This window comes from Vombatus ursinus, unplaced genomic scaffold (assembly GCF_900497805.2).
Source record: "Vombatus ursinus unplaced genomic scaffold, bare-nosed wombat genome assembly UNPS02007359.1, whole genome shotgun sequence".
NCBI classification, from domain to species: Eukaryota; Metazoa; Chordata; class Mammalia; order Diprotodontia; family Vombatidae; genus Vombatus; species Vombatus ursinus.
In genome coordinates this window covers 1-5,756 of record NW_020947137.1, presented here as the reverse complement: position 1 = coordinate 5,756, position 5,756 = coordinate 1, and the positions used below count along the sequence as shown (strand labels likewise).

Genomic DNA, 5,756 nt, shown 5'->3' with positions numbered 1-5,756 from the left:
ACTGATATTGACTGAATACAGACTGAAGTATGCTATTTTTCACTTTCTTTTTTTTTATTTGTGTCTTATGCAAAATGACTAATATGGAAATATTTTACATAATTGCACATGTATAACCTACATCTGATTGCTTACCATCTCAAAGAACAGGGAGGAGAGGGAAGGTAGGAGGGATAGAATTTGGAACTCAAAACTTTAAATAAAAATATTAAAAACTTTTTAACAATAATCTTAAAAACTCCCAAAAAACCCCAATCAATACATAGGAAAGAATCTGAAAACTTAAGCAACATTCCACACATTTGGACTTCTTCCTCTGTCGAGAATTGACATCTTTCTTCATCTCTCCTTTGGAAGCCATATTGGTTGTTTGTAACTTTGGACCATTCTCTTCTAATTTTTTTTTGTGATTATTTTTTCCCATTGTCTTTGGTTCAGAGGTATCAACAGAATTTTACGTGTAGTCTGGATAGGACCCATCTCTAACCTGTGAATACCCAGAGCCCCACAAAGCAGGCCAGAGACAGGAGTACCAGGAAACAAGTAGTGGTTTATTTAATCACTCTTCAGAGGGAAGAATGCTTTCTATGCTGGAGTAAAGGCACAGCATATATACATGAATCACAAGTGAGAAGTGAGTGGGAAGTGGATTACAAACAATCATTTCCAGGGCCTGAGTGGGTTCCCATGACAAGCCCATGAACGCAGAACAATAGAGGTATGTTTCAAGTCTTCGGTGGTCATTACTTGGTGGGGCACAGGACCAGACTTCTGTGATGGGAACAAGTTCTGCAATCTTTTATTTGCTTCATTTAATGCACACAGGCACAAGAACATATTGATTTGAGAGCATTGTCAAGGATTTAATTGACCATTTCAAGCTGCATTGTAGCTTCTGACTCCCAAGCCAGAAGGGGCAGCTCTGAGAAATCTAAATTATTAGTATATTTATTACACATATCGTATCAATTAATATGAAAATAGTAAATCCTGCCACAGTGGATAGAGCATGGGGCCTAAAGTCAGGAAGATAGGAGTTCAAAGCCAATCTGAGACACTTTTTAGGTGTGTGACCCTAGACAAGTCACTTCACTTCTGTTTGTCTGACAAAAGGATGCACTGGACCAATTTGAGAAAGACATGGAAAACGACTCCAGTATCCTTACCAAGAAAACCCTGTTGACTATATGATGCATGGGGTCATAAAGAGAATGACTTTAGAGTCTGAATGACCAAAGAACAATGTTTGAGCTCTACATAAATTCTTCTCCACATTTAATTGTATTTATTCTGCTCTGTCTATTATGAAACTTCTGCCAGGCACTAAGGGCTGAGTTGTGATTGACGACTTTTCCATGTTACTTATATACAGAAGATTTCTTGTCAGTGTGAACACTCTGATGTGTATGTATCTTTGAGCTTTACCTGAAGGCTTTTCTACATTAATTACATGTATACACGCAAAAGATTTCTTTATCTTTGTGAATACTCTGATGCACATGCATGTTTGAACTTTGCCTGAAGGCTTTTCTACATTTGTTACATGTATAATGCTTCTCTCTAGTGTGAATCCTCTCATGTTTTATGAGGCTTGAGCTTTGATTAAAGGCTGTTCCACATTCATTACATGTAAAAGGTTTCCCTCCAGTGTGAATCCTCTGGTGTTTGAGAAGATCTGAACTATAAATGAATCCTTTCCCACATTCATTACATATGTAAGGCTTTTATCCAGTATGAATCATTTGATGGTTAATAAGATATGTGGACTTGCAGAAGGCTTTCTCACATATATCACATTGAAATGGCTTCTCTTCAGTAGGAATCTGTTGATGTAAGGTCCATATGATCTCTGGCTGAAGGATTTCCCACAGTCATTGCATCTGAAAGGTAAATCTCCAGTATGAATCCTCAGGTGTGCTGTGAGGTTTGATCTGTGATTGAAGGGTTTCCCACAGTCAGTGCATATGAGAGATTTCTCTCCAGTGTGAATACTCTGGTGTAGAGTAAGATGTGAGGGGTAGCTAAAATCTTTCCCACATTCAGTACATTTCAGTATTCAGTAGGAATTGTTTGAAGATTAGTCACCTCTCTCAAATATCTCTCCTGGTTTTCCTCCTGCATCTGGCTCTGGCTCTCACTTTCTCTGGCATCTCCCAAATTAGAATAGCAAAGATCCTCCATTCCCACTTCCTCTATGACCATCCTCTCCAGGGATGAATCTTCTCTTGGCCTTTTGGACTCCTTGATCCTTAAGTGCGAGTCATCGCTGCCAGAGCTGCTGGGATTCTGCCTTGGCTTTTTTAGGCTGCTGATGCTCAGCTCCCCTCCCTGGGCTTCTGCTTTCTAATTGAGTAATTAGGGATTTTTAATTTGTTCTTTTCTAGTTGCATGCCCAATTCATTGATCTGTTCTTTATCTCATTTATGTGTTTAGAAATATAAGTTCTCCCCTAATTACTGCTTTGGCAGCATCCCATAAATTTTGGTATATTGTCTCATTGTTGTCATTCTCTGGAATGACATTTTGGATTGTTTCTGTGATTTATTCTTTGACTTACTCTTTAGGATTAGATTAGTTCTCAATTAATTTTCTTCCTTTTTTAAAAGGATTAATTGTTTAGTGTTTTATTTTCCCCCAATTACATTTAAAAACAACTTTAACATTTTTAAGTTTTGAGTTCCAAATTCTCTTCCTCCGTTAACTCCTCCCCATTAGAAAGCAAGCAGTTTGATATAGGTTATACATGTGTAGTCATGCAGAACATGTTTCCATATTAGTCACATTGCAAAAGAAAACATTGACCAAAATAAAAACCCAGGAAAAATAAAGAAAATAAAAATATGCTTCTATTTGTGTTCAGACTCCATCAGTTCTTTTTTCTGGGGATGCATAGCATTTTTCATATGAGTCCTACAGAGTTGTCTAGGATCATTGTATTGCTGAGAATAGCTAAGTCATTCACAGTTGATCATCTTGTAATATTGCTATTACTGTGTACAACGTTCTCCCAATTCTCCTCATTTAATTTTGCATCAGTTCACCTAAGTCTTTCCAGGTTTTTCTTTTTTTTTTTTTCATTTTGTTTACATTTTTATTTTTACGTAGGGAAAAATCAAATATACGTTTAACCTAATTTGGTTGCAAGTTCCTTAGCTTTGGCCTTTTTCAGCTTGGCAATAGGAGCCACTGATTTTGGACTCAGAATATTGCCACCCCAATGGTGACAGATCTCATCATATCTGTCGTAATTGGTTTTGATGGCTTTTACCAGCTTAGCCAGGGCTCCCTTATCTTCACGGTTAACCTGTGTGAAGGCAATGCTTGTGCATGTCTTTCTGTGAACTAAGCGACCCAGTCTGGCTTTACCTTTGATAATACAGTAAGGAACCCCAATTTTTAGGCACAAGGCAGGTAGGAAGACCACTAACTCAATGGGGTCCATGTCATGTGTAATCACTACTAACTGTGCTTTCTTGTTTTCTGCCAGGGCAGTGTTAGCACCTGCTCTAAAGAACAGGTGGTCTCTTAGTGGGGACATGTCCTTTGCCTGCAGCTTTTGGTTCTTATCGTGTGTTGTCTCAGGTCTGTACTTGTGAGCCAGTTTAAGCAGTTGAGTAGCTGTTTGACGATCCAAAGCCTGGGTGAACGGTTTAATTGCTGGTGGCACATTCAAATGCTTATAAAGGATAAACCTTTGATGCTGCAGTCTGATGTACCAAGGCCATTTGACAAATCTAGTAAGATCCCTTTTGGGCTGGATGTCCTGACCAATGCCAAAGTTCTTGGGCCACTTCTCAAATAAAGGATTGACCACTCTCTTGGCCTCTTACTTCTTTACTACAGCAGGGGCCAGAGCCACCTTCTTCCCCTTGGCCTTCTTCCCCTTTGGCATCTTGGTTGACTGAACGAGACTCCAGGTTTTTCTGAGAGCATCTAGCTCATCATTTCTTAGAGCACAATAGTATTTCATCACAATCATATACCACAACTTGTTCAGCCATTCCCCAGTTGATGGGCATCCCCTCAATTTCCAGTTCTCTGTCCCCAGAAAAGAGGGGTGCTTTAACTATTGTTGTGCATCTAGGTCCTTTTTCTCTTTTGGGATAGAGACTTAGTAGTAGTATTGCTGAGTCAAAGGGTATGTATGCATGGTTTTATAGGTCTTTGGGCATAGTTCCAAATTGGTGTACATAGTGATTGAAGCAGTCCACAACTTTACCAACAATGCATTAGTGTCTCAGTTTTCCCACATCCCCTTCAACATTTGTAATTTTCCTTTTCTGTCCTATTAGCCAGTCTGATAGGAGTGAGGTAGTGCCTCAGAATTGTTTTGATTTGATTTCTCTAATCAATAGTGATTTAGAGGATTTTTTCATATGACCATAGGTAGCTTTGATTATTTCATATGAAAACTGTTCATATTTCTGATCATTTAACAATTGGGGAATGGCTCTTATATTTTATAAATTTGACTCAGTTCTCGTTGTATTTGAGAAATGAAGCCTTTATCAGAGAAACTTGTTTCAAAATTTTCTCACAGTTATGATTGCTAACTCTATTTCCCTCCATCCTGTTTCTCCCTTTTTTATTCTAATCTCTCTCTTCACCCTGTCCTTCCTCAAAAGTGTTTTGCTTCTGACTACTACCTTCCCCCATCTGCCCTCCCTTCTATCAGCCCCACCCACCTTCTTTTATCCTCTTCCCTTCCTACTTTCTGGTAAGTATTGATTTCTCTACCCAAATGAGTATGTATGTTATTCTCTGTTTGAGCCTATTCCTATGAGAGTAAGGTTCAAGTGTCCCCCATCACCTTTCCATCTTCCCCTCCATTGTAAAAGCTCTTTCTTGCCTCTTTTATGTCAGATAATTTACCCCATTCTACCTCTCCCTTTCTCTTTTTCATAGCACGTTCCTCTTTCTCACTCCTTGATTTTATTTTTAAGATATCATCCTATCATATTCAACTCACACCGGTGTGCGCTCTCTCTCTCTCTCTCTCTCTCTCTCTGTGTCTTTCTCTCTTTCTCTGTCTGTCTTTCTCTGTCTTTCTCTGTCTCTGTCTTTCTGTCTGTCCTGTATTTCACTGAATGTCCATTTTTTACCTTCTGCAAGATTATACTCATTTTTGCTGGGTAGGCGATACTTGGTTTCTATACCCTAGTTCCTTTGCTTTCTAGGATATCATATTCCAAGTTCTCCACTTCTTTAGCATAGAAGCTGCTACATCTTCTGTGATCCTGATTGTGACTCCATGATATTTGAACTGTTTCTTTCTAGCTGCTTGCAATATTTTCTCCTTGACTTGAGAGCGCTGGAATTTGGCTATGATATTCCTGGCAGTTTTCATTTTTGGGATCTCTTTCAGGAGGTGATTAGTGGATTCTTTCAATTTCTGTTTTACCCTTTGGTTTTAGAATATCAGGGCAGTTTTCCCTTATATTTCCTTGAAATATGATTGTTGGTCTCTTTTTTGGATCATGGCTTTCAGGAAGTCCAATAATTTTAAAATTATCTTTCTTCTATCTGTTTCCCCAGGTCAGTTGTTTTTTTTTTCCAGTGGGATATTTCCCATTGTCTTCTATCTTTTCATTCTTTTGGCTTTGTTTTTATTGTGACTCATAGAGTCATTAGCTTCCACTTGCTCAATTTTAATTTTTAAGGAATTATCTTCTTCAGTGAGCTTTTGTGCCTCCTTTTCTGCTTGGCCAATTCTACTTTTTAAGGAGTTTTCTTCAGTGAATTTTTGTGCCTTTTTT

General features: G+C 38.4%; 1 pseudogene; it reads right to left on the bottom strand.

Annotated features, from left to right (window-relative positions):
• Nucleotides 1-3,124: 3,124 nt before the first annotated feature.
• On the bottom strand, nucleotides 3,125-3,904 carry LOC114033775 (annotated as a pseudogene).
• Nucleotides 3,905-5,756: the final 1,852 nt, after the last annotated feature.